Consider the following 21953-nt stretch of genomic DNA (forward strand, 5'->3'; position numbering starts at 1 on the left):
TTTCCACGCATACCCCGGTCTATTTTACCGCTTAGGTATTCGGAAACACTCCGCACCTTCGGGTCCAGAGGTCGAAGCGAAAAGGTCTGCCATGACAATCGTTTTACAATTCAGCTAGAGTTACGTATGTCAAGGAAAGCACATAGTCACTTGGACTAAAAAATTTCCTCCTCTATACCGTCCAACAGGCTGTCTAACTTACAATCCTACTGGGAATACTTGGCGGCTACTTCTACTTGGTCATATACCAAATTAATAGGAACTTCTTTTCCATCTGACCCTAGAGGTCCGACCCGAGCCATATGATTCAGATGAAGCTTGGTATACCGTGTTTTCACCATGGACTAGGCCTCTCGTGCACTTTCCCAGCAGGCCGATATCTTCCACAATCTAAAGCGCCGCCGCGCTCCCTTGAATAGTTGTATAAGATCCTCCATCTTTCTCGGAGGGGAGGCGGATGGCCATAAGGCCTTGGCAACACTTCGCATCGCCTGCCGAGCCTGCTTGTGCACTTGCGACAGCTCTTGTAGCAGATCGCTCGAGAATCCGGACATCTCCTCTTCGGAATGACCGGTCAGCATACCTGCAAACATAACTCTATTAGTCCCCTCTATCTCGGAGTTATTTGAAGGTAAGTTCGACCACATACTGAATATGCCGCCTCGCAGCCTTTTATTCTCCTTTACGAAGTCAGCCAGCTGGGCCCGTACATCTTTCAGTTCCTCGCCCAGTTGGGTATTGGAATCCTGGAGCTTGTTTTTCTCCATCATGACTTTTGTTAGCAATGCTCGCCCGCGGCTAGCAGTTTTTTGGCTTCTCGTTCTCTGTCTTGAGCGGCTTTCAGTTGCTCTTGTAGTTGATCTAATGATCCTATTAAGAGGTGAGCAACCGTGTTAGCATTATTGGTATACCATTATGTTTCCTCGATGGAGGGGAACATTACTAGGAGACGCCTTCATGGGTTTCTCTAGTTCGGCATTGGCAGCAGTTAGCTGGGTCCGATACTTTTCTAGTTCCTGAGATAACAGGCTGCTCTTCTCCATAAGCACCTGGTTATACAATGATCCTTAAATCAGTTGTATCAACCGCTTTAAGTCTCGGGGGCTACTGGTGTATGATTATTAAACCTACACTTACCCCGCATATCTTTCAGATGCTGGTCTGGGGCTCTGACAAGCCCATCTCGAGCAGCTCGGATGTACGCATCGGCCGAGCTGAAGGCATCAAATGCCTCCTTTGAAAAGCCGGGGTCACGAAGAGCGGCCCTCCGACGACGATGATTCATGGCGCTCTTGTCAGCACCTTGATCCTAAGTCACACCGATCTAGCATGTAACACTTCATATCACTTTGCGGCCTCACGCACGGTATTCCCACAGGTGCCACCTTACCTGGCCCGGGACTGTTTGCGCCTTTTGGCTCACGTATATGATAGTGTCGCTAGCATCCATATGACAGAGAACCCGGGCTGACATGACTAGTCGTGAACCCAAAGTGGCACTAACTTACAGGGACAGGCATACATGAATCTACATCGAGCATGTCAGTCAGCAGTGTGTGAATCCGGGCTGTAGCACTGGGCTAACAGGACTCCGGTGAACTGGGCTGTAGCAGGCTAGGCAGGACTCCGGATGTCACCGCGTGACATTTCCCCGAAGGGACAGACACAGGAACGAAGTGAATCACATGCCGGCTAGTCTATGTGTTCCGGAGCAGCAGTGTCGGGCTAGCAGGACTCCGGTAAACCGGGCTGTCGCGGACTACCAAGGCTTAGTGGAAGCACTAGACTACATTTCCCCATAAGAGAGGCTACCAAGGATAAACAACTAGATTGTCGGATCCCACACATACCAAGCATTTCAATAACATACAGACAATATGCTCGATATGTGCAAATACAACATGGCATCACAACAAAACTGTACGACTCAAAGTATTTATTCATTAGGCTCCGAGGAGCGAGATAATCAAACATGGGTCTCATGAGCCAACATTCAGATCATACAAGTCAAAGCACATGCGGAAGCTTAACATGTCTGGGTACAGACATCTACAAATGAAAAAGGCTGAGAAGCCTGACTATCTACCAGATCCTGCTGAGGGCACAAGATCGTAGCTGAGGTATCAAGCTAAACGTCGAAGTCCACAGGGAACTACTAGTGAGACTGACGTCTCTCTGCAAAACATAAAATAGGCAAACGTGAGTACAAATGTACCCAGCAAGACTTACATCAAAACTAGCTACATATGCATCAGTATTAACAAAGGGGGTGGTGGAGTTTGACTGCAGCAAGCCAGCTTTGACTCAGTGGCTATCCTAAACTATGACTGCAAGTAACTCTTTTGAGGAGGCGCACACGAGTCCACATATTCACCAATCAATACACCACTATGGATCTGCTCCCGTCTCCCTACGAGAACGCCATCCATAGCACTCACGCTTATCTTCGTATTTTAGAGTATCCACTTTCACTTGTCTATGAACTGTATAGGCAACCAAGCAGTCCTTTACCGCGGACACGGCTATTCGAACAGATGATGTTAACCCTGCAGGGATGTACTTCTTCACACACGCTCTCACCACTTACCGCCGTTTACATGACATGTACTCGGCAACCTTCAAGCGGAAGCCCAACGAGGGTGTCGGCCATGACCTACCTAAACACTCAAGTCTCTAGTCCAGGTTTATCGCCTATCCAGGTTCCATCCGCAGGGAGTCCGGCCGAGGTTTCCACATATGGCCCCGGACGATGTGTACAGGGCTCCGAGGCACCAAACGGGCACCCGGCATGCCCGGCCACGGTGTATCTACCGCAACATAGCCCACCCCTGGGGTCAGTGCTACGCACGACCGCCAACACATATCCTATAAACACCAAAAACTAGTTGCAACTCCTGGACAGAGAACTAGGGTGGTTAAGAAGCTGAGAGGGTCCATTGGTTTCGGGCCCAATGCATGGTAGTAGCTGGTTCTTAAATCACATATACAGATCTCGGTGCTTAAGGACGGTTCCAATAAAACAACCCACGATGTACTCCTACATGGCCTCTCATCGATACCTTTACCAAATCATGTTCAACACACTTAGCTCACACCTAGTAGTACATGTTCACAACTTTCCAATTCATCCCTGATTAATCAGACCTGACACAACTCTAAGCAATAGGAGACACGACAAACAAGCATGAATGAGTAGGCACATCAGGGCTCAAACAACTCCTACTCATGCTAGTGGGTTTCATCCATTTACTGTGGCAATGACAGGTCATACAGAGGAAAGGGGTTCAACTACCGCATCATGTAACAGTTGAATCGTTGTTGTCCTAATGCAGTAAAAGAGAGCAGGAGTGAGAGAGTGGGATTGTATCAGAATGAACAAGGGGGTTTTGCTTGCCAGGCACTTCTGAAGATAGTATAGTTCTTCATCAGTGTCATCGAACTCATCGTCGGAAGCACATCTATCGAGAGGGGACAATCACCGGCAACTGAGAAAGAACACAATCAATGCAATGCCACAATATGATGCATGATCATGACATGGCAATATGCTGTGATTTGAGCTAATGCATCTAGCTATGATTTAAATGAAGTTGGTTTGAATACATGATTCAAATTCCAACTCCATATATGATTACTTAATGCCCTTTATTTGTTTTGTCCAAAACAGAGGACAACCATTGTTCAAACATGCATGAAAATGGTACAGATGGATTCCTTGAATTTTTCTGATAATTTTTCATATATAATTTATTTCGTTCTGAGCTATAGATTAATTTCTATGATTTTTTGAAGTTTATAGCATTTTCTGAAATTTCCTGAATAAACTTAAATCCAGAAAATGCTTTAATGTGTCAGCATGCCATAGGTGTGACGTCAGCAGGTCAACTGGGTCGGCCAGATAAAATCTGACCGGTGGGGTCCGCGTGTCAGTGTCACAGCTAATTAACGGAGTTAATTAGTGCTAAGTTAATTGCTAACCTAAGTTAATTAGGGCGTGGGCCCACGTGTCAGTGACTTAGCTGGTTAACCAAAAGTTAATTAGCACTTAAACTAAATTAGTAGGGCTCTGGGCCCACTTGTCCGGACCCAGGGGAGGTTAACTGGGTCAACCTGGGTCAAACTCGCTGGAGTTCACCCGGGGCTCGTTGCCGACAGGGCCAGAAACGGCGGAGGGGCTCGGGATTCCTCCTCCGGTGAACAAATGTCCGTCGGAGGGCATCTACGTGACGCGGGCACTCATCCGCGTCGATTAGTGGTGGTGGTTGGGCCTGGGGTGGCCGGAGTCGTCGCCGGCGTCGACCTTGGCGGTCGCCGGAGCTCAGTGAGCTCGGGGTCGACGCTACGGTGGCCAGGGTAGCTCGTGCGGGGCACATACGTTCTCTACGAGGCGCGGTGAGCAAGATGGACGGGACGGTTGAGCCATTGCGTGGCCGGAGTCACGCCAGCGGCGAGCTCAGGCGGCGGCGTGCTACAGTCAGCAAGGGGGCAGTGGCTACGGCATGCAAATGAGTCGGAGGAGAGGGGGTTCGATTGAGGAGCTCATGGCTGTTGTAGGGGGCGTTGAAGTGGGCTCGGGGAAGCCCTGCGTGCGGCGAATCGATGGTGGCGGTGGTCGGAGCCCGAGGTGGAAGACGATGACGATGACGATGTTGCTGGCCTCCCGGGGTCGCGTGCTTTGGTGTGCGGCTCTACGGCGTCGAGGCGGAGCTTGTGGGGACGCTAGTTGGGCGTGGGGATGCTGGTGGCCATGGCAACGACGAGCGACGACGATGGCAGCGCTCGGACGATGGCATATTGGGAACCAGGGTACCCATACTTGCCTGTCTGTGGCCCACGTCGCGTTCGTAGTACGGCCCGGTAGGGCCCAGCCGATTGACCAGCTGCTCAAGACCCTCGCGAGGGGGCCAGCCATCGCGAGGAGAACGACCAAGATCTCCTCAGGGAGCAGCCTCACCTAGGCTGCTCCGGAGGGGCAACCAAGACCTCTCCCAAGAGTGGCCTCGGCTAGGCTGCTTCGGGAGGGCGGAGATCTCAAGGCAAGGGCTGCCTTGGGAGGAGGAAGTGACGCAAGCCATGACGAACCGTGCCAGCAGGTGCAGTTTCCATATCGGTGTAAAGGAGACCGCACAGGCGCAGGTTCCCGAGGGGCCAGGCAAAGGTTTCCCCTTTGGTGCAACAAGACCGAAGACCGCAAGGACGACAGGAAGGATGTCATCGCCGAGCCCACCACCGCATCACCGCCTTCCCTCTTTGCAGGCGAAGACCACCTTTTGTCAGGATAGGAGCGTCCTTGTGTTCCCGCTCAAATGGCCATTGTGGGATTCCCTTCCCGCCTAAACATTTTGGGGGAAGAGGACCCTGGCCGTCTATATAAGTAGCTAGGGCTCCTAGCATAGGAGGGGGACCAACCCATTGGGACTTATCATAGCAAAGGAGCAAGAACATCCGCTTCCTCACCCCTCTTGAGCTCGCCTCCTGGGCTCAGGAAACCACTGTATTTGTTCACACTCGAGCCCTCGCGAGGCCAATCCACTAAAGCAGGACGTATGGTTTTACACCGCAAGGTAGCCCGAACCTGGGTAAACTCTTGTGTGCTCTACTTGTTTGCTTGCTTGCATCCCATTCCCACCACCAGGAGAAGAGCGAGGCGCTAGGTGGACGTGTAGTGGGAGAGATCTTCATCACGCCCCTGTGTTCGAATCTTAAGGATTTTGGGGAACCCGGAATCCGACATTTGGCGCGCTAGGTAGGGGGCGTGTTGAGATCTCGCCTCTCCGACAACCTCGCCTCCCTCTTCTGCCCTACGTCGCCATGGCGACACCTGCCTGCTGCATCCGCGCGGAGGCTGGGGCCGTTCCTATTGCCCGGGCGGCGTCGGCGGACCGCGCCTGTCGGAGTAATGGGCCACGGGTAGGCCAACCCGAGCCCCAGAACCTTTCAAGACATCGGGGCAGGCTGCACCCCTCAAGACCCCAGGATGAAGAGCCGCCTTCAAGAAGCCAACGGCAAGATGGCGAACTAACCACTCACGGCCGAGTCCCAGAGACGACTTCGGGGAAAGCCGACACCCGACTGGCGACTTCCAGAGAAGCCGGCTTTGGGGAGTCGGCCTGCGACTCCAACACCCCCACGACCTCATCAAGTGGGACGGGGCAGGGGAGTGGCAATGATGAAGCCCGCCCCTGCCCCTTACCAAGGGCAGGCATGGCCACAGCACGCCGTACCCCAGAAGATCTCTGTGCGGCGTGGCACTGTTGCCATGCCGGCCCTGACATCAGCACCGCAGGGCCGAATCCTGCACCCATGACGGCTTGTCTGTACGGCCTAGAGGCAGCGGGCCCCACCAGTCAGTGAGACCCCAGGAGACGGCAAGAGGACCACTAGTCGGACCCTCGGGAGTCGGCCCCTGGGAGTCAACCGAGCCCTCCCCCGGGGCCCACGCGCCATTAATCAAGACATGATGGGGAGTGGCAATAGTGATCGCCCGCCAGGCGGCGGGGCTGTTGCCACGACCTCATGATCAAGCCCGCGTCATCAGAAGCACGGCTACAGTAATCAGCAGCCGGCAAGATCCGCCTGCGGTGGACGCGGCCTGTCGGCTCCGTACCAGGCCAGTCGGTGGGGCCCGCCAGCCGGCGGGCCCCAGCGGTCGGTAGAGAAGATGGAGGTCAGAGGCGCTGACGGCTGGGCCCGCGTCCAGCCGGATTACCCTTGTACCCCTGGGGGGGTAGGCCTATATAAACCCCCCGGGGCACCCATGCAAAGGGTTGGAACCCATTAGCTCTAGGCCAGATCATATAGGAGGGAGAGAGCTAGCCTTGCCCTCTCCTACCTCCAAGAAACAGCTCAAGGAGCGACCGTGTAAACACTTTGCCATAGTGATCATGCGGAGACCCCGCAGAGCAGCAGTAGGGGTATTATCTCCCCGGAGAGCCCTGAAGCTAGGTAAGATTCGCCGGCGTGCATGTCTTCGCCTCATCCCGTTTCCAGGCACCGGCGACGTCCTACTCGCCCCCACCATGATAAGCCATCCTTTGGCATATGTCGCACCAAACCCCCGACATTTGGCGCCCACCGTGGGGCATGGTGCACCGCCGTCCGGAGACCTATTCTGGACGGGAACCCTTTTTCTCCCTGGCGAGCACAGCCAGCCAGGCACGCCAGACGGAGTTTGCACCGACGCGCTAAGCAGTGTTGAGATCGCCTGCGTAACCAGCTGCCTAGCCGAACTTGTCGGCGAGGTCCGCCTCTCCGACGAACCTGCATCCAACGTAGGCACGGGCGGCCCTGAGAGCCTCCTCGCGGGCCTCCTCTATCAACTCCACGTTTCCGGCGAGCCTGCCGTAGACTTGGAGTTTGTGGGCTCCACCGACCCGATGCTGGTCGACTCCAACACCGCGTCGCTCGACGCGTTCCCCACCAATGTGGTGGTCTACGACGAACCTCTCCCTCACGCGCAGAGCAACGGAAGCACCGTCACCGAGGTGCTAGTCATTAGTCATGACGAGCTCCCCGGCGGAGGAGCGCACGACTCACTCGGCGCGGCACTGCAAGACCTAACTGCGCCCATTCCGGAAGACGCTGACGCAGAGACGTTGGAGGCGCGCCGCCTTCAGCTCGTTGAAGGCGCGAAGAAGCTGGCCAGCATGAGGCGCTTGTCAGGAGCCTACCAGCAGGAGATGGAGCGCGCCGTCGGCGGCTCGCCGGCCCCGGCGGTCCCAGCCGCCTTGGCGCGGTCCAGCAGCGCGGCGTAGCCATCGCCAACCTGTTTGGGGCAAGCTGCCCTGTGTACGCTACACCAGCGGAGAACATCCGAGCCGCCCAGGCAGCAGCGGATGAGATGGACAATTTCGAGGGCGAAGAATGCCGCCTCATGATGGAGCGAGTCTAGCGGCTCCTCGACACGGCCGCCGCGCAGAACGAGGCCGGCTGCCGCACGGAGGCGCCGCAGCGGCCAAACAATGACCTTCACCGAGATCAAGGCGCGACGTCTCGGACGCCGACTGGCGGCGCCCGAGGAAGAAGAGACAAGGAGCCGGCTGTCAGCCATAGTCGGACTCGCATTACCATAGAGCGCGATAGAGACAGCCGCCCAAGAGCAGTGGAACGACAGGACGACTGTCCACCCCCCCTCCCCGCAAGGAGAGGCGAGTCTCCCCGCCGCTTGTTGACCATCCAACTCTCGGTGACCGCCTTGGCCGCTGAGAGGGAGTTGGAGAGAATGACGCCCACCACCGGATCGACCGACTTCACCGATCCTTAGCGCTAGAAGAAGAAGACGAGCTGGGTCCGCCTTGTTTCGGGCCCCGCATTCGGGACGAGCCCTTCCCCAGAGGATTCACGCTCCCAAGAGACACGCCCAAGTATACCGGCTCCGTGAAGCCGGAAGACTGGCTAGTCGACTACTCCACGGCTGTCAGCATAGCAAACGGCAACAAGCGTGTTGCCGTAAAGTACGTTCCGCTCATGCTCCAGGGCATGGCCCGGACATGGCTGAACAGCCTAAAGCCCCGCAGCATCAACAACTGGGTCAACTTCACCGAAGCGTTCGTACGCAAATTCACCAGCACGTACAAGCATCCTCCCAAGCCTCGTCAGCTCTCCTTGTGCGTGCAAGGCCCCGACGAGTCGACTCGCGATTAGCTCAAGTGTTGGGCTGAGCTTTGGAACTCCTGTGAGGGCGTGCACGAGGTGCAGGCCATCGAGTACTTCATAGCCGGGTGCAGAGAAGGCACCCTCCTCAAGCACAAGCTCCTCTGCGACGAGTCAGAAACCCTCAATGAGCTGCTGATCATAGCGGACAAGTACGCCATGGCCGACTCCTCCATGAAGGCGGAGATTCAAATCAGCACAACTGGCAAAGTGGCCCCTCAAGCTCCAAGAACTCCGGCGGCAGACGCCAGCTAGCGACAACAGCAGGGCGACCACAAGCGCAAGGCCCCGCAGCCGGCTTCCAGCAGCCGGCAAGTCGCGACCGTTGAAGCCCAGCAACCAGATGAGCAGCCTCCGCCCAAGCGACAGAAAGGCGGCAAGCCAAACTGGTTGCCTGCCTTCTCCTAGGAACAGACCCTGGATGGACCTTGCAAGTTTCATAGCGGCGCGAAGCCGTCGAATCACACCACCCGGAAGTGCCACTGGCTCACCAGGATCGCCAAGGGAGACGGCCTCCTGCCTCCCCCACCTGCTGGGCAGCCGCCTCCGCTGCCGCCCCAGCAGCCGGCTGTCAGGCCAGTCGGCGCAGTACAAGATGAATACCCTGAAGAGCACGGAGCCTACATGGTGTTTACCAGTGTGGCTGACGATCGACGCAGCAGACGGCTGCAGCGATAAGAGGTGAATGCAGTAGCATCGGAGACGCCAGAGTTCATGCACTGGTCCAAGAATCCCATCAGCTGGAGCAGGGCTGACCACCCAGAAGTGATGCCGAGTCCGGGCTCCTATGCCTTGGTCCTAGACGCCACCTTTGCTACGGACAGACGAGCCGCGCGTTTCTCGCGAGTTCTGATAGACGGAGGCAGCAGCATCAATATCCTGTACGAGGACACCATGGAGAAGTTAGGAATCAAGCAAAGACAGCTTCAGAACAGCCGAACTGTGTTCCACGGCATTGTTCCTGGGCTTTCCTCCTCACCAATCGGCAAGATCCTGATGGACGTCCTCTTTGGAGACAAAGATCACTTCCGCCGAGAGTCTGTTTGGTTTGAGGTGGTGGACCTCGAGAGCCCATACCACGTGCTGCTCGGCCGACCCGCCTTGGCCAAGTTCATGGTGGTCCCCCACTACGCCTACCTCAAGATGAAGATGCCCAATTCCAGAGGGATTCTGACTGTGGCTGGCGACTACCGGAAGTCGTCTTCTTGCGCGGCTGAGAGCAGTCGGCTGGCCGAGTCCCTGGTAATCGCGGCCGAGAAGTGGCTCCTTGAGCGAGTTGTGGCGATGGCCGGCAAGCAGCCTGAGGTATCGCCCAACCCAAAAGAGTCAGAGGCTGAAGGATCGTTCAAACTGGCCAAGGAGACAAAGAAGATACCCTTGGATCCGGAGCACCCAGAGAGGTACGCTGTCGTAGGTGCAAACCTCGACAGCAAATAGGAAGTCGAGCTCGTCGATTTCCTCTGTGAGAATCGGGACATCTTCGCATGGTCCCCCAAAGACATGCCAGGTGTACCGAAGGAATTCGCCGAGCACAAGTTACATGTCCGATCTGATGCAAAGCCGGTCAGGCAGCCCCTGCGCCGCCTATCAGAAGAGAAGAGAAGAGTTGTCGGAGAAGAGATAGCCCGACTCCTAGCAGTCGGCTTCATTATGGAAGTGTTCTTTCCAGAATGGCTAACAAATCTGGTCCTGGTACTGAAGAAGAACAAGGAGTGGCGAATGTGTATTAACTACACGAGCCTCAACAAGGCCTGCCCCAAGGACCCATTTGCTCTACCAAGAATCGATCAGGTGATAGACTCCACAGCCGGATGCGAGCTGTTGAGTTTTTTGGATGCATACTTAGGATATCACCAGATCAAGCTGAACCCGGCTGACAGACTGAAGACCGCCTTCATCACACCGTTTGGAGCCTTCTGCTACCTCACCATGACGTTCGGCTTAAGGAATGCCGGCGCCACCTTTCAGCGTTGCATGCAGAAGTGCCTCCTCAAGCAGCTCGGCAGGAACGCCCACATCTACGTAGACGACGTGGTGGTGAAGACGGAAAAGCGCGGAACGCTGCTGGAAGACCTCAAGGAGACTTTTGAGAACCTGCGCCGATTCCAGATCAAGCTCAACCCCGAGAAGTGTGTCTTCGGAGTACCAGCCGGCCAACTCCTTGGCTTCCTGGTCTCTGAACGCGGCATAGAATGCAACCCAGTAAAGATCAAGGCCATTGAGAGAATGGCGGTACCCAGCCGACTGCTGGATGTGCAGAAGTTCACCGGCTGCTTGGCGTCCATCAGCCGATTCATCAGTCGGCTGGGCGAGAAAGCTCTCCCCTTATACCAACTCATGAAGAAGACCACTTTTTTCGAGTGGAACCATAAGGCAGACGAAGCTTTTCTCCAGTTGAAGAAGATGCTGACTACTCCACCCGTCCTGGTGGCTCCGACCCCCAAGGAACCTATGCTCCTGTACATCGCCGCCACCAGCCGGGTAGTCAGCACGGTCATTGTAGTGTAACGCAAGGAGGAAGGCAAGGCGCTACCTATCCAGAGACTGGTATATTACTTGAGCGAGGTACTGTCGACCTCCAAGCAGAACTACCCCCACTACCAGAAGATGTGCTATGGCGTACACTTTGCTACCAAGAAATTGAAGCCTTACTTTCAAGAGCATCCAATCACGGTGGTCTGCACGGCCCCACTTGCCGAGATCATTGGTAGCCGAGATGCTTCTGGCCGAGTGGCCAAGTGGGCCATAGAGCTGTCTCCTTACACCATCCACTACCAGCCCTGCAACGCTATCAAGTCACAAGCACTGGCCGACTTCCTTGTCGACTGGGCCGAGACCCAGTACCTACCTCCAGCGCCTAATTCCACCCATTGGCGGATGCATTTCGATGGCTCCAAGATGCGCACTGGCCTGGGAGCCGGTGTCGTCCTCACCTCTCCCAAAGGCGACAAGCTCAAATACGCGCTGCAAATCCACTTCGCCGCCTCCAATAACGTCGCCGAGTACGAGACGCTCATTCACGGGCTCTGGCTTGCCAAAGAACTTGGCATCCACCGGATCTTGTGTTATGGCGACTCGGACTTAGTGGTCCAGCAATCATCTGGCGACTGGGACGCGAAAGATGCAAATATGGCGAGTTACCGTTTCCTCGTGCAGCAACTCAGCGGGTATTTCGAAGGGTGCGAGTTTCTCCATGTGCCAAGAAACGACAACGACCAAGCAGATGCCTTGGCACGAATCAGCTCTACCCGCCAAGCAATACCATCTGGCGTCGCCCTTCAATGCCTCCTCAAGCCGTCTGTCAAGCCTTTGCCAGAATCAGACTCCATTTTTGTGCCGGCTCCTCCCGAAGACGTCGGATCCGACTCCAAAGCTCCGGCAGTCAGTACGGGGATTTTGGCGGATGACTCCAAAGCTGCCTCAGTCGAACCCGGCCCGGGGACTGCGGCAGCGGACTTGAAGACTCCAGAACTCGACCCAAGGGCCGCGCCAGTCGGCCTGGGGACTTCATTAACCCAACAAGTGGTTGTTGACTCCAACCCGCCGCCTCCCAGCCCAACCGCCCTCATCCAAGTCGCAGTTCTCGCAGTCGAAGGAATAGCAGCACCCTCATGGGCCCAGCCCATCCTCAAATTCCTGGTGAACAAAGAGCTGCCGACTGATGAGACCTCAGCTCGGCAAATACAACGACGGGCGGCAGCCTACACCATAGTCAACAGAGAGCTGGTCAGGTGCAGCATCACTGGTGTCTACCAGCGCTACGTAGAGCCAGAGCAAGGCCAAGTGATTCTCAAAGACATCCATCAAGGCGAGTGCGGCCTGAAGGAAATATGCCCTAGAGGCAATAATAAAGTTATTATTTATTTCCTTATTTCATGATAAATGTTTATTATTCATGCTAGAATTGTATTAACCGGAAACATAATACATGTGTGAATACATAGACAAATAGAGTGTCACTAGTATGCCTCTACTTGACTAGCTCGTTAATCAAAGATGGTTATGTTTCCTAACCATGGACAAAGAGTTGTTATTTGATTAACGGGATCACATCATTAGGTGAATGATCTAATTGACATGACCCATTCCATTAGCTTAGCACCCGATCGTTTAATATGTTGCTATTGCTTTCTTCATGACTTATACATGTTCCTATGACTATGAGATTATGCAACTCCCGTTTGCCGGAGGAGCACTTTGTGTACTACCAAACGTCACAACGTAACTGGGTGATTATAAAGGTGCTCTACAGGTGTCTCCAAAGGTACATGTTGGGTTGGCGTATTTCGAGATTAGGATTTGTCACTCCGATTGTCGGAGAGGTATCTCTGGGCCCTCTCGGTAATGCACATCACTTAAGCCTTGTAAGTATTGCAACTAATGAGTTAGTTGCGGGATGATGTATTACGGAACGAGTAAAGAGACTTGCCGGTAACGAGATTGAACTAGGTATTGGATACCGACGATCGAATCTCGGGCAAGTAACATACCGATGACAAAGGGAACAACGTATGTTGTTATGCGGTCTGACCGATAAAGATCTTCGTAGAATATGTAGGAACCAATATGGGCATCCAGGTCCCGCTATTGGTTATTGACCAGAGACGTGTCTCGGTCATGTCTACATTGTTCTCGAACCCGTAGGGTCCGCACGCTTAAGGTTTCGATGACAGTTATATTATGAGTTTATGAGTTTTGATGTACCGAAGGAGTTCGGAGTCCCGGATGAGATCGGGGACATGACGAGGAGTCTCGAAATGGTCGAGACGTAAAAATCGATATATTGGATGACTATATTCGGACATCGGAAAGGTTCCGAGTGATTCGAGTATTTTTCGGAGTACCGGAGAGTTACGGGAATTCGCCGGGAGAAGTATTAGGCCTTATTGGGCCATACGGGAAAGAGAGAGGGGCTGCCTAGGGCAGGCCGCGCGCCCCCCAAGGCCTTGTCCGAATTGGACTAGGGGGAGGGGCTGCGCCCCTTCCTTGTTTCCTACTCCTACTACATGGAAGGACTCCTAGTTGGACTAGGAAAGGGGGAATCCTACTCCCGGTGGGAGTAGGACTCCCCTAGGCGCGCCATAGAGAGGGTCGGCCCTCCCCTCCTCCACTCCTTTATATACGGGGGCAGGGGGCACCCCATAGACACGCAAGTTGATCCACGTGGTCATATTCTTAGCCGTGTGTGGCGCCCCCTGCCAACATAGTCCTCGATAATATTGTAGCGGTGCTTAGGCGAAGCCCTGCGACAGTAGTACATCAAGATTGTCACCACGCCGTCGTGCTGACGGAACTCTTCCCCGACACTTTGCTGGATCGGAGTCCGGGGATCGTCATCGAGCTGAACGTGTGCTAAAACTCGGAGGTGCCGTAGTTTCGGTGCTTGATCGGTCGGGCCGTGAAGACGTACGACTACATCAACCAAACGCTTCCGTTGTCGATCTACAAGGGTACGTAGATCACACTCTCCCCTTGTTGCTATGCATCACCATGATCTTGCGTGTGCGTAGGAATTTTTTTGAAATTACCACGTTCCCCAACAGTGGCATCCGAGCCTAGGTTTTATGGTTTAATGTTATATGCACGAGTAGAACACAAGTGAGTTGTGGGCGATATAAGTCATACTGCTTACCAGCATGTCATACTTTGGTTCGGCGGTATTGTTGGATGACGCGGCCCGGACCGACATTACGCGTACGCTTATGCGAGACTGGTTCTACCACCGTGCTTTGCACACAGGTGGCTGGCGGGTGTCAGTTTCTCCAACTTTAGTTGAACCGAGTGTGGCTACGCCCGGTCCTTGTGAAGGTTAAAACAGCACCAACTTGACAAACTATCGTTGTGGTTTTTGATGCGTAGGTAAGAACGGTTCTTGCTAAGCCCGTAGCAGCCACATAAAACTTGCAACAACAAAGTAGAGGACGTCTAACTTGTTTTTGCAGGGCATGTTGTGATGTGATATGGTCAAGACGTGATAAGATATAAGTTTTTGTATGAGATGATCATGTTTTGTTGAAGTTATCAGCAACTGGCAAAATCCTTATGGTTGTCTCTCTATTGCATAAGATGCAAGCGTCCAATAATTGCTTTACTTTATCGCTATGCGATAGCAATAGTTGCAAGAGCAATTGTTGGCGAGACGACCACGTGACGACACATTGATATAGATCAAGATGATGGATATCATGGTATCATGCCGGTGACGATATAGATCATGACAGTACTTTGGAGATGGAGATCAAAGAAGCAAGATGATGATGGCCATATCATGTCACATATTTTGATTGCATATGATGTTTATCTTTTATACATCTTATTTTTGCTTAGTTTGACGGTAGCATTTTAAGATGATCTCTCACTAATTATCAAGAAGTGTTCTCCCTGAGTATGCACCGTTGCGAAAGTTCTTCGTGCTGAGACACCACTGATGATCGGGTGTGATAGGCTCTATGTTCAAACACAACGGGTGCAAAACAGTTGCACACGCGGAATACTCAGGTTATACTTGACGAGCCAAGCATATACAGATATGGCCTCGGAACACGGAGACCGAAAGGTCGAGCGTGAATCATATAGTAGATATGATCAACATAGTGATGTTCACCAACGAAACTGCTCCATCTCACGTGATGATCGGACATGGTTTAGTTGATTTGGATCACGTGATCACTTAGAGGATTAGAGGGATGTCTATCTAAGTGGGAGTTCTTAAGTAATATGATTAATTGAACTTAAATTTATCATGAACTTAGTCCTGGTAGTATTTTGCAAATTATGTTGTAGATCAATAGCTCGCATTATTGCTTTCATATGTTTATTTTGATATGTTCCTAGAGAAAAATTGTGTTGAAAGATGTTAGTAGCAATGATGCGGATTGGATCCGTGATCTGAGGTTTATCCTCATTGCTGCATAGAGGAATTATGTCCTTGATGCACCGCTAGGTGATAGACCTATTGCAGGAGCAGATGCTGATGTTATGAACGTTTGGCTAGCTAAATATGATGACTACTTGATAGTTTAGTGCACCATGCTTAACGGCTTAGAATCGGGACTTCAAAGATGTTTTGAACGTCATGGACCATATGAGATGTTCCAGGAGTTGAAGTTAATATTTCAAGCAAATACCCGAGTTGAGAGATATGAAGTCTCCAACAAGTTCTATAGCTAAAAGATGGAGGAGAATCGCTCAACTAGTGAGCATGTGCTCAGATTGTCTGGGTACTACAATCGCTTGAATCAAGTGGGAGTTAATCTTCCAGATAAGATAGTGATTGACAGAATTCTCTAGTCACCATCACCAAGTTAGTAGAACTTCGTGATGAACTATAGTATGCAAGGGATGACGAAAACGAATCCCGAGCTTTTCATGATGATGAAATCGATGAAGGTAGAAATCAAGAAAGAGCATCAAGTGTTGATGGTTGACAAGATCACTAGTTTCAAGAAAAGGGCAAAGGGAAGAAGGGGAACTTCAAGAAGAACGGCAAGCAAGTTGCTGCTCAAGTGAAGAAGCCCAAGTCTGGTCCTAAGCCTGAGACTAAGTGCTTCTACTGCAAAGGGACTGGTCACTGGAAGCGGAACTGCCCCAAGTATTTGGCGGATAAGAAGGATAGCAAAGTGAACAAAAGTATATTTGATATACATGTTATTGATGTGTACTTTACTAGTGTTTATAGCAACCCCTCAGTATTTGATACTGGATCAGTTGCTAAGAGTAGTAACTCGAAACAGGAGTTGCAGAATAATCAGAGACTAGTTAAGGGTGAAGTGACGATGTGTGTTGGAAGTAGTTCCAAGATTGATATGATCATCGCACACTACCCTATACTTTCGGGATTAGTGTTGAACCTAAATAAGTGTTATTTGGTTTTTGCGTTGAGCATGAATATGATTTGATCATGTTTATTGCAATACGGTTATTCATTAAAGTCGGAGAATAATTGTTGTTCTGTTTACATGAATAAAACCTTCGATGGTCATACACCCAATGAAACAAGTTCATTGGATCTCGATCGTAGTGATACACATATTCATAATATTGAAACCAAAAGATGCGACGTTAATAATGATAGTGCAACTTATTTGTGGCACTGCCGTTTAGGTCATATTGGTGTAAAGCGCATGAAGAAACTCCATGCTGATGGGATTTTGGAATCACTTGATTATGAATCACTTGGTGCTTGCGAACCATGCCTTATGGGCAAGATGACTAAAGACTCCGTTCTCCAAAACAATGGAGCGAGCAACTGACTTATTGGAAATAATACATACTGATGTATGCGATCCGATGCGTGTTGAAGCTCGCGGCGGGTATCGTTATTTTCTGACCTTCACATATGATTTGAGCAGATATGGGTATATCTGCTTGATGAAACATAAGTCTGAAACATTTGAAAAGTTCAAAGAATTTCAGAGTGAAGTGGAAAATCATCGTGACAAGAAAATAAAAGTTTCTACGATATGATCGCAGAGGTAAAATATTTGAGTTACGAGTTTGGTCTTCAATTAAAACAATGTGAAATAGTTTCACTACTCACGCCACCTGGAACACCATAGTGTAATGGTGTGTCCGAACGTCATAACCGTACTTTATTAGATATAGTGCGATCTATGATGTCTCTTACCGATCTACCACTATCGTTTTGGGGTTATACATTAGAGACAGTTGCATTCACGTTAAAGAGGGCACCATCTAAATCCATTGAGACGACACCGTGTGAACTATGGTTTGGCAAGAAACCTAAGCTGTCGTTTCTTAAAATTTGGAGTTGCGATGCTTATGTGAAAAAGTTTCATCTCGATAAGCTCAAACTCAAATCGGAGAAATATGTCTTCATAGGATACCCAAAGGAGACAGTTGGGTACACCTTCTATCATAGATCCGAAGGCAAGACATTCGTTGCTAAGAATGGATCCTTTCTAGAGAAGGAGTTTCTCTCAAAAGAAATGAGTGGGAGGAAAGTAGAACTTGATAAGGTAATTGTACCTTCTCCCTTATTGGAAAGTAGTTCATCACAGAAATCTGTTCCTGTGACTACTACACCAATTAGTGAGGAAGCTAATCATGATGATCATGTAACTTCAGATCAAGTTACTACCGAATCTCGTAGGTAAACCAGAGTGAGATCCACACCAGAGTGGTACGGTAATCTTGTTCTGGAAGTTATGTTACTAGACCATGACGAACCTACGAACTATGAGGAAGCGATGATGAGCCCAGATTCCGCAAAATGGCTTGAGGCCATGAAATCTGAGATGGGATCCATGTATGAGAACAAAGTATGGACTTTGGTTGACTTGCCCGATGATCGGCAAGCCATAGAAAATAAATGGATCTTCAAGAGGAAGACGGACGCTGATAGTAGTGTTACTATCTACAAAGCTAGAATTGTCGCAAAAGGTTTTCGACAAGTTCAAGGTGTTGACTACGATGAGAGTTTCTCACTCGTATCTATGCTTAAATCTGTCTGAATCATGTTAGCAATTGCCGCATTTTATGAAATCTGGCAAATGGATAACAAAACTGCAATCCTTAATGGATTTCTTAAAGAAGAGTTGTATATGATGCAACCAGAAGTTTTTGTCAATCCTAAAGGTGTTAACAAAATGTGCAAACTCCAGCGATCCATCTATGGACTGGTGTAAGCATCTCGGAGTTGGAATATACGCTTTGATAAGTTGATCAAAGCATATAGTTTTATACAGACTTGCGGTGAAGCCTGTATTTACAAGAAAGTGAGTGGGAGCACTACAGCATTTCTGATAAGTATATGTGAATGACATATTGTTGATCGGAAATAATGTAGAATTATTCTGCAAAGCATAAAGGAGTGTTTGAAAGGAGTTTTTCAAAGAAAGACCTCGGTGAAGTTGCTTACATATTGAGCATCAAGATCTATAGAGATAGATCAAGACGCTTGATAAGTTTTTTCAATAAATACATACCTTGACAAGATTTTGAAGTAGTTCAAAATGGAACAGTCAAAGAAAGAGTTTCTTGCCTATGTTACAAGGTGTGAAATTGAGTAAGACTCAAAGCCCGACCACGGCAGAAGATAGAAAGAGAATGAATGTCATTCCCTATGCCTTGGTCATAGGTTCTATAAAGTATGTCATGCTGTATACCAGATCTATTGTATACTCTACCACTGAGTTTGGCAAGGGAGTACGATAGTGATCTAGGAGTAGATCACTGGACAGCGGTCAAAATTATCCTTAGTGGAATAAGGATATGTTTCTCGATTATGGAAGTGAAAAAAGGTTCGTCGTAAAGGGTTACGCCGATGCAAGTTTTGACACTAATCTAGATGACTCTAAGTCTCGGTCTAGATACATATTGAAAGTGGGAGCAATTAGCTAGAGTAGCTCCATGCAGAGCATTGTTGACATAGAAATTTGCAAAATACATGCGGATCTGAATGTGGCAGACCCGTTGACTAAGATTATCTCACAAGCAAAACATGATCACACCTTAGTACTCTTTGGGTGTTAATCACACAGCGATGTGAACTAGATTACTGAATCTAGTAAACCCTTTGGGTGTTGGTCACATGGCGGTGTGAATTATGGGTGTTAATCACATGATGATGTGAACTATCGATGTTAATCACATGGTGATGTGATCTAGATTATTGACTCTAGTGCAAGTGGGAGACTGAAGGAAATATGCCCTAGAGGCAATAATAAAGTTATTATTTATTTCCTTATTTCATGATAAATGTTTATTATCCATGCTAGAATTGTATTAACCGGAAACATAATACATGTGTGAATACATAGACAAACAGAGTGTCACTAGTATGCCTCTACTTGACTAGCTCGTTAATCAAAGATGGTTATGTTTCCTAACCATGGACAAAGAGTTGTTATTTGATTAACGGGATCACATCATTAGGTGAATGATCTGATTGACATGACCCATTCCATTAGCTTAGCACCCGATCGTTTAGTATGTTGCTATTGCTTTCTTCATGACTTATACATGTTCCTATGACTATGAGATTATGCAACTCCCGTTTGCCGGAGGAACACTTTGTGTGCTACCAAACGTCACAACGTAACTGGGTGATTATAAAGGTGCTCTACAGGTGTCTCCAAAGGTACATGTTGGGTTGGCGTATTTCGAGATTAGGATTTGTCACTCCGATTGTCGGAGAGGTATCTCTGGGCCCTCTCGGTAATGCACATCACTTAAGCCTTGCAAGTATTGCAACTAATGAGTTAGTTGTGGGATGATGTATTACGGAACGAGTAAAGAGACTTGCCGGTAACGAGATTGAACTAGGTATTGGATACCGACGATCGAATCTCGGGCAAGTAACATACCGATGACAAAGGGAACAACGTATGTTGTTATGCGGTCTGACCGATAAAGATCTTCGTAGAATATGTAGGAACCAATATGGGCATCCAGGTCCCGCTATTGGTTATTGACCGGAGACGTATCTCGGTCATGTCTACATTGTTCTCGAACCCGTAGGGTCGGCACGCTTAAGGTTTTGATGACAGTTATATTATGAGTTTTGATGTACCGAAGGAGTTTGGAGTCCCGGATGAGATCAGGGACATGACGAGGAGTCTCGAAATGGTCGAGACATAAAAATCGATATATTGGACGACTATATTCGGACATCGGAAAGGTTCCGAGTGATTCGAGTATTTTTCGGAGTACCGGAGAGTTACGGGAATTCGCCGGGAGAAGTATTGGGCCTTATTGGGCCATACGGGAAAGAGAGAGGGGCTGCCTAGGGCAGGCCGCGCGCCCCCCCAAGGCCTTGTCCGAATTGGACTAGGGGGAGGGGCTGCGCCCCTTCCTTGTTTCCTACTCCTACTACATGGAAGGACTCCTAGTTGGACTAGGAAAGGGGGAATCCTACTCCCGGTGGGAGTAGGACTCCCCTAGGGCGCGCCATAGAGAGGGTCGGCCCTCCCCTCCTCCACTCCTTTATATATGGGGGCAGGGGGCACCCCATAGACACGCAAGTTGATCCACGTGGTCATATTCTTAGCCGTGTGTGGCGCCCCTTGCCAACATAGTCCTCGATAATATTGTAGCGGTGCTTAGGCGAAGCCCTGCGACAGTAGTACATCAAGATCGTCACCACGCCGTCGTGCTGACGGAACTCTTCCCCGACACTTTGCTGGATCGGAGTCCGGGGATCGTCATCGAGCTGAACGTGTGCTAAAACTCGGAGGTGCCGTAGTTTCGGTGCTTGATCGGTCGGGCCGTGAAGACGTATGACTACATCAACCAAACGCTTCCGTTGTCAATCTACAAGGGTACGTAGATCACACTCTCCCCTCGTTGCTATGCATCACCATGATCTTGCGTGTGCGTAGGAAATTTTTTGAAATTACTACATTCCCCAACACGGCCACCATGCGGCTTCAAGAGCACTCGTCGCAAAAGCCTTTCGACACGGTTTCTTCTGGCCAACTGCCTTGGAAGAGGCCAAGGAGTTGGTCCAAAAATGCAAAGGGTGCCAGAAGTTCAGCTCCAAGCCGCACCAGCCAGCTTCTGCACTCAAGACCATCCCCATTGCCTGGCCTTTCGCAGTTTGGGGTCTAGACATGGTGGGACCATTCAAGACAGCACGAGGTGGCTTATCTCACTTACTTGTCGCAGTGGACATGTTCACCAAGTGGATAGAAGCGAAGCCAATCAAGAAGCTGAACGGTCCAACTGTCGTGACTTTCATCGCTGATATCACAATTCGGTACGGCATACCACACAACATCATCACCGACAATGGCACAAATTTCGCCAAAGGCACCTTGGCCCATTTCTGCACAACACAGGGCATCCGACTGGACCTAGCGTCTGTCGCCCATCCACAGTCAAACGGCCAGGTGGAGCGAGCAAACAGCCTCATCCTGTACGGCATCAAGCCCCGGCTAATCGAGCCTCTGGAGCGCTCGGCTGGCTGCTGGCTCGATGAGCTACCAGCCATCCTCTGGAGTCTGCGCACGACTCCAAAAAAGTCAACCGGCTTCACGCCTTTCTTCCTCGTCTATGGTGCCGAAGCCGTCATCCCAACGGACATAGAGTTTGACTCCCCATGAGTCACCATGTGCACCGAGGAGGAAGCAGAAGAAGCACGACAAGACGGCGTCGATCTGCTGGAAGAGGGCCGGCTGTTGGCACTCAGCCGATCCAGCATCTACCAGCAGAGCCTGCGCCGATACCACAATAGGAAGGTCGGGCCAAGATCTTTCCAAGAAGGCGACCTTGTGCTCCAGCTGATCCAGCAAACAACCGGCCAGCACAAGCTGTCGGCGCCTTGGGAAGGCCCTTTCATC

This window comes from Triticum urartu, chromosome 1 (genome assembly GCF_003073215.2).
Source record: "Triticum urartu cultivar G1812 chromosome 1, Tu2.1, whole genome shotgun sequence".
Taxonomy (NCBI): Eukaryota; Viridiplantae; Streptophyta; class Magnoliopsida; order Poales; family Poaceae; genus Triticum; species Triticum urartu.